Source organism: Mus musculus, chromosome 10, assembly GCF_000001635.26.
Source record: "Mus musculus strain C57BL/6J chromosome 10, GRCm38.p6 C57BL/6J".
Classification (NCBI taxonomy): domain Eukaryota; kingdom Metazoa; phylum Chordata; class Mammalia; order Rodentia; family Muridae; genus Mus; species Mus musculus.
In genome coordinates, this window is record NC_000076.6 from 45,020,440 (window position 1) to 45,028,493 (window position 8,054).

An 8,054-nucleotide genomic window follows, 5' to 3' on the forward strand; every position below is an offset into this window, starting at 1 on the left:
TTGTCAGCCTCCAGATCAACCACATCACAGCTGTGTTCTCACACATGAGCCCTTGTTCAAAGCGGCACGCGGCCATCTCATACCATCTCCCTTTGCCTGTAGCATCTGTAAAGATTACGCATAGCTTTGGCCTTTCTTTGCTTTCGGTTTAACACATGAAGCTGCTGAGGAGAGGGTGGGTGTTAGAGCTGGTGTTAGAACAAACTAGCTGTGCTCTCTCCGTCAATGGCGGCCTGCAGTCCTTCCAGGAATTTTGAAGAATTATACTTCCTTCTGCTTAAAACCACATAAGGGTAGTCCTATTTTCAACTCTCAACCTGGGACAGTAATCAATTGTCTAAAACACAGACTCCTAGGAATGATCCTACACAGCATTACAAACTAAATTATTTTATAAGGGATAAAAAAAATATGCATGGAATTTTTTAAAAAGACTTAATTTTTCTAAATTCATGTTTTATTGAAAAATGGGAAGTAAACAGAGGTAACACAGACAGAAATTTCTTGGTTTAAAAATAAAATTTTACCACTGCCAAAGTTACATCACTCTTTATAATCTGACAGTAATGCCCTATTGCTGAAGATACACTTACTCATGTCATCAAGCAGGGAGAACTTAAGCTGGTGCCTAGCTAAAAGCTTTGCCCCTGCCGACTGGTATCCATGGTGCTAGAAGGTACTTTGCATAATACCAGAGGAGAAAAATTTGTCCTCGATACCACTTAACTACAAACCCTGTGACCTACAATGGTGGTCTTCTGCAGGCAATACAGATGTGCTATGGCACAGATGTTAAAGGAGTAACAAGCCACTTTTTGATTGGGTTTAAGACGCATTGCATGAAACAGAATCCACACTAAAGAATACACTGCTAAAGTGGCCAAAAGTCTAAAATAGATAGGTCATAGGCCCTAGTGGGAAACCTACTGCTAAAGGCAACTTCTGCAATAAACATAGCAATAAACTGTCTGGATGATTTAATATGGATATATTGCTACACTCATAGATCAATGTGTCACCTCACCCTCATGGAGAAGTTTCACCTTCCTGTGAATAGTGACTAACTAGAGACCCACAGCTGGACAGTGTGCAGAAATTGAGAGACTTTAGAGTAATCAGCTCTAAATGAAATGTCTTTAACAAACCCCTTCTCTCAAGACTCAAGGACCTATGTGGGAGAGGAAGCAGAAAGATTCTCAGAGACAGTGATAGTGGCTGGCTCCAAGGAATGGCATCTTCCACACACAACAAGGCTGCTACACATATGAACTCACAGAGACGGTGTCGGTCTGTACAAGACCTGAACAAAGTTCAAAGCAGACAAAATCCCAACATAGAGAAGGGGAAGAAGACATGAGTCCCCCTTATCACATTGCTATTTGCACCTGATAGCTGCTGGGAAAGGAAAATCAATTTTCTCCAATGCAATCAGAGTTGGCCTATTCTGACCACACTGCAGGGCAGGCCCCAAGTCCTGGAGTAGTTGTCAACACAAAACAGACTCCATGTTTTTTGCATGCTTTTTGTTTTGTTTTTATCTTCTTGGTTTTGGGGTGTTTTAGCTAGTTTGTTTTAATTTTCTTCTCCTTCTTCTCCTTCTCCTTCTCCTCCTCCTTCTTCTTCTTCTCCTTCTTCTTCCTCTTCTTTTTGGGTTTTATTTTGTTTTGTTTTATTTTGAGAGAGACAGAAAGAAATAAAGAACCTGAAGTTAGGTGGGTAGAGAAAGACAAAAAATCTGGAAGGAGTTGGGGGATGGGAAAGAATGTGATCAAAATATATTTTATGAGACAAAATTTAAATGATTTGTTTAAAAAAAGAGAAGAAAAGTTAATTGAATTTTCAGTTGCTATTGTAATATATGCCTATAATTCCAGCCCTCAGGAATCTAAGGTGATAGAATTGTGAGTTCCAGGGTCCCCTGGAACTTGCTAAGTTCAAGGACACCCTAGAGTATATAGAGGCTCTGTATTAGCAAGAAAAGTGAAGAGAAGAGAATTTTTTTCTTTCTGCTTATTTTCTTGAATAATAAATAATTTGAAAGGATGACAATATTTATGAGTCACTATATGATCATGATTGACTACTACGTGTAAATCCAATGGTGGATTTCAGCTGAGAGTACAGAACCTGCCTAGATATAATGTAGCCCTGCCTGCTGCCATTTCTCTAGTGTTAGAACAGCTTAAGATGAACCTCTTAATCTCCATGGTCTTATTAAATACTCACCTGCATATTTGAAAATTACAAAGACACTAAGGCATATTGACGCTGAATAGTCTAATTCTGTTTCCTATATTTAAATTATCCATATACACCTGGGTATTGTGGTTCCCTTCTTTAATGCCAGTACATAGAAGGTTGAAGTAAATCAAGTTCTGTGAGTTCAAGGCCATCCTAATTCACATATTAAGTTTCAGGTCAACCAGGGCCTACGTAGTGAGAGTATCTAGATAGATAATAGATAGACAGACAGGAAGTCAGACAGAACCACTTGAAGTCAATGTCCACCCTTGAAATTATTTTTATAGTCCCTTTTCCTGTTTAAAAAAAAAAAAACAACAACAATTTCAGGGCTTAGAAGATGGCTTAGTAGGTAGGAATGCTGGTTGCAAAACTCAAGGACCTGAATTCAAATATGTATATATGAATATATACATATAACATATATAATATACCTATATGTTACATATATTTATTATATATTATATATAATACTGACTAAAACTTTTGGATATGACCTAAAATGTAAAATAAAGAGGAAATAATGGTGTCTAGGATTCACTGACGTCAAAGCTGTGCATCCTGGAAACCTCTACACCATGGGAAGCAGAGACAAGAGGATTGCCGGGTCTTCCTGGCTGCCAGCCACACTCTAGGTGCAGTGACTGACCCTATCTTAAGGGAAAGAGAGTGAAAGAACAGGATACTGGTGTCCTCGGCCTCTATGCCCACAGACAAATTCTCCAGCCCAGCCCCAAGACACAGGATATCAGTTTCTTATTTTCTCTGATTACCTGCCTCACCCTTGAGATTGATCTTTTGTATTAGGTGGTGCCAAACGCCTTCTGAAGTAATGCAGGTTCACTCTGCCATGGCATAGCTCCAATCCTTGCGGTGGTTCTGTCCCTTGCCAGTTTGTACTACCCTAAGACATGTAAACTATCTTCTGACAGACCTGTTTATGCTCGTTTTCGTTTTGGTTGTTTAGAGGATTGAATTCAGGACCTCACGAACACTAGGTGAGCCCTTTACCACTGAGCCCAAAACCACCAGCCCTTCCTGGATTTGGCTTCTTAGTTCTTCTGCATCTGCAAAATCACTAAAATGCATGAAAAGAGACAAAATAGCTGGTAGCAGCGCCAAAGATGGAAGCGCAGTGGGGCAGATTCTCAGAGAGGATGAACAACCATGAAATAGAAATGCTGTTGTTTTTATTTCTCTTCTGTTTTTACAGAATTAGCTGAAATGGAAACCCTTTGTGGGTGGCAGAGTACCCATGATGATTCTATCATGTTTTAGCTCAGACATGTGACTGGTTGAGGATCATTACAGAGCATGTTAGCATGTTTCTTAGCATCTGATATGTTCTGCAGTGTCTGAGTCATCTGGATTTACCACCATGGAATTTTCTCCAGGCATGTTTTCTTTCCCAGATTTGAACATGTCAAAAGTGAAGAGACTTTTATCAATCCATGAACTGGCAAATTAAAAACATCAAGGCCCAGGAGCAGGGCATACACTGAATGTTGGCACATAAATCAGTCAAAAGGATCCTGAGAGGATCCAAGCACAGACCACAAACAATGAGGTAAACTTGTCATGATTCAGGAAACGCTCTGCCTGGTCTACAATAGAGCATCCACCCAGGATGAGAGAGATAAGCACTTGCTAAGAGCCTTCCTGGTGCTGAGCCTTCTATGGTATGATTTTCCTTAAATCGTCTTATAAATTATAGCGCATGGAACCTGTAGTTCTACCATAGAGTAAGTTCATGACAGCAGGGTCTACAGGGGAGCCAACTTGTATTTCATTTCATGTTAGAAGTGGGTATAAACTTGAAATATTGCTGAATGTGTTTTGCTCTCTGCTATGGTTTGCAGTGTGCTCCAAGCCCCACGTACTGAAGGTTGGATTCCTAGCCTGTAGCTCTCAGAGACGTAGAGGAGCTTTTAGAAGCTGGTGTCTGATGGAAAGGAGGTGAGTGACAGCGGGTATTCCTGGAGGGGGAGGCTGGCACCAGATCCCTTCCTCTTCTGCTTCTCAGAACAGCTTTGCACTGCTTTGCACTGTGCACTCTGCCACGAGGCTCTGCTTCAGCACCGGGCAAGAGCACCAGCATCATCCAGCCCTGGACTGAAGCCTCTGAGTATGTGCTAGCAATGTGCTGACAAGCCTTACTGAGTTCATTGCTAAGTTCATTTTCTCAAGTATTTTGTCAGTTACAGAAAGTTGACTAAGCACCTCACTTTCACATCATTATAAAGTAAAAGCCCCAAGTCAAACCATGCTAAATTGAAAAATGTCTATACCAATACCTAAGGCAGGGTGTGGCAATGGGCGGATAGAGGGGAAAATATTAGCTTTCCACTATTTATATATTATAATTATATATTATATTATATTTATATGTGTTATATATTTATATATTATAATATATTTAATTAAGAGTGAACATATTTTTTGCCCATGTATACAGGTGTAGAACATATATGTCCATGTTGAAGTGCTTCCTAGAGTGCTACCCAGATTAGCCATTCCATGTTGTTAATATATAAAAATATTCTATGGAACAAAGACAGCCAAGCATGAGAGTCACACGTGAGCTGATGCTGAGGGCAAAGCTGGACACTTTTCCATATATGGCAGGTATCAGAACAGCCTAGCCTGGAGGTTGCAAAGTAATGGATGGCTCTTACTTCAGGGGCTTGCCTGGTTCATTTATAGCTGGAGGAATGTGCTAATGGCAACAGCTGTCCTCTTTTGGATCAGAGGGCAGCGGTGGATCCAATTACCAGCTGCTTTAGTGAAAAGCAGTACTACTAAGTAAGAGAGGCAAGCTGGTGATTAATCACCTCCCGTGACTTCCATCTTTTCATCAGGATAGTAATGCCCAAGTCTCCGGAGCTTTTCTCTAAGCACTGGGGCAGAGGCTGGGTAAGAGAATTACTTTTGCAAAGAACTCTGACAGGCTGGACTCCTGCACAGGGTCCCCCTTGGCTCATCAAGGCCACTGATTACATAGTGACTTCTGAGCAGGTCCCTAACATATCCTGGCTTTGGGGGCAAGAATACAAATTGAGGACTGTGTCTGAAATGTGCAAATGTTTGAATTATAACTCAACAAATGATCAAATAAGACAGATTCTGTTCTACTTTGATAAATTTACCAGCAGAATGACCTGAAAGCCTGGTACAATCTTAGAGCCTTTAGAGTCTTTGGAATTTTGTATCAGAACATTCTAACTGCCCTTTTCCTTCTACCCCCAATACACACTGCTGCACACAAAGGGTCCTGCCTTTATGCATAGGTATAATTTTTCCTAAAGTCCCCAAGCCACCCCTCAGGCTAGAGAGTTCATTTTCGCAGCTTGGAGGGAGGTGTTTGCTCAGACCCTATAAGCAAGCATCTGGCCGTCTAGATACAGAACTCTGGATTCTGACAGCCTGCAAGCTCCCTAGGAAGAAGGATAATAAAGGTCATGTAATTAAACAGATGGCTACCTGGATGCTTGGAACCTGGTTCCATAGACAAAGTTCACTCCAAATCTCTAGTTAGTTCTAACCTCAAGAGGTATGTATCCAGACAGCTCAGTACTCTTGGCTGGGGTCCTAACTCCTTCACATGGGTAGAGTGGACTTTGGTGGCCACAGAGAGCCTCTAAGCAGCATCGTAGTTGGAAGTCTGGTTGACCCAAGAGGAAACACTGAGTACAGGGAAGACAGATGCTAACACTGGCAGCATCTACCACTGTCCATCCAGAGCACTGCTCATAGCCACTGTGCCCCCACGTTAACATTGCCACGTTCTGTCACAGATTCTTCACGGTGATGGTTTTAAAATCAGTAAAAAAAGAATCACAGACTTATTAGACACAGCTACCATCCACAATTTGCCCCATGGCTGTAAGGGACACGATTCCTCCTCACGTCAACCAGATTCACTTTCATGATCAGTCACACTTTTCCCACTCAAGACTCTTTGCCTGGTAGAGTAACATAGGCCTTCAAGGCTCCGGAAGCTGAACGTCTGGTTTCCGATTCTTATCATAATGTGTGCGGTCGGCAACAGGCATGGAAAGCACTCACCCAGGGACTTCAGAATCCACATATTCTCCCCATTGCCCTCAGTTTGCAAAAGCACCCCCAGCTCTCCGTAGCAGTCAAGGCTCATCGCCTCCTCTGTATATTAATTCCTTTCTTTACCTGGAAATCTACTGGTCCAAGAAGACTAAAATAACCACACTTATGTCTACCTTGTAGACACATCCCATGTCTACCTTGAAGACAGAACCTCAAGCCTAGTATGGCAGAAGTTGCTGGGGAAAGACATGTGAGTGATCAGAGCACAGAGGGGAGAGACAACCACCGCCCTCCTCCACTACAGGACCCATGTCTCCGACCTATATGTCTCAAGACTGTACAGTGTCTGATGTGTAAGTATACAACACTTCCCTTCTCTCCCCACCCTTATCGGACACCATCTCAGGAAGCAAAAGTGCAGAAGTTAACAAGTGACCTCCCACTCTGTTAGTAGGAACCTTAGGTGCTGAAAACAACTCAAGCTACAGCAATAGTGAAAGATATCGGAAAAAAACAATGTGACTCTTTGCTAAGGCAAGTGTGAAAGGCTGAGAAACAGCGGAGCCTAGCGCGCTCCCTGATTCACACCAAGAGATCTGCAGGGATATTCATACACTCAGGTTTACTTAACTGAAACCAAACCAGGGTAAGCGCACTCCCAAATCACATGGCACTGCAGCCTCCACCTGCTCAGCTCTAGGAAATGGGACCTCGGCAGCTGCAGGGAAACAAGCCACTGCCTTTACTCCGGTAGAGCTAGGAGGCCGGAAGTAGGAAACATTTCAAACTCAGGGAAGTTGTTTTTAAAAATCCCAGTCAGCTAAGAAGGTGAAAATGCCTTTTAAATCACCCAGAAGGCTTACTCCTGAGGCCTGAAGCCTAAACAATAATCTAAGTTACTGAAAACACTTAACCACTCTGCTGAAACCCTTCTCTTTTGCTCAGTATTCTAACTCCCACCAAGCTTAGCTGCACACAGCCAGCAAGAGCCTACATTTCCCAGTGCCTTTGCTGGTGATGTCACGTGACTGAACTTGCACCACTGAGGTATAAGAAAAATTCACTATTTGTAGCACCTGGATTGTTTCTTTAAAGATGAAAGGTCTTGCCCTCTAGTTCCTTCTCATCCCTCTGGCTTGGAAATGGCAATGGCTGTGTGTAGTTGTGGACACATGTATTGACGTAAACAGCCCATCCGCTTGGTTCCTGGACAGCTTCTGAGGAGGTCAGTGGTTCTACCTGGGTCTTGAGTGGGGTTGTGGGAAAACGTTTCTCAGCTCAATTGACAGAGCATCCCTGTCAGAGCACCTTTGCCCTGTTTTAGGAAGTAGAAATAACTCCCAGGTTATTGAGTTTGCCATCTGTGAACTTTGCAGGGGAAGCAGCTTGCTAAGGCTTGTAGCAGAGACTTCATGGTGGGAAATACACACTGGTGAATGAATGAAGAAGCAAAGGGTTCAAGATGAAAGAGGGGGGGATAAAGAACAATTAAAGGTGAGATTTTAGCAGTACCTGCAACTCTGCCCAATGCCCCCATTGTTGCTCATCCATCCATCCATCCATCCATCCATCCATCCAGTGATATTTATTAAGCACCATCCATGTGTCTGGCACTGTGAGTACCCAAAAAGTATAAGAAAAATTAAAGCAAGAATAGAAGATGACAGGGGAGATGGTTGGAGATGTTCTCCAAAGAAGAAAACTCTAAATAGAAACTCCAGTGAAGTGAGGACAGAAGCCATGCAAAAGTGTGT

The 8,054-nt window shown here is 42.5% G+C and overlaps 1 long non-coding RNA gene across 3 annotated transcripts; it reads left to right on the top strand.

Annotated features, from left to right (window-relative positions):
* The first annotated feature begins 3,862 nt into the window (after positions 1-3,862).
* Gm40639 lies at positions 3,863-7,743 on the top strand. Of its 3 annotated transcripts, none has more exons than XR_871627.1 (5): positions 3,863-3,920; positions 4,101-4,197; positions 6,481-6,653; positions 7,396-7,525; positions 7,677-7,743. It is a non-coding gene; the product is annotated as a predicted gene, 40639 (long non-coding RNA). The 3 variants fall into 3 exon arrangements; XR_871628.1 differs by having other exon boundaries at positions 7,417-7,525; XR_871629.1 differs by lacking the exon at positions 3,863-3,920 and adding an exon at positions 3,961-3,983.
* Positions 7,744-8,054: the final 311 nt, after the last annotated feature.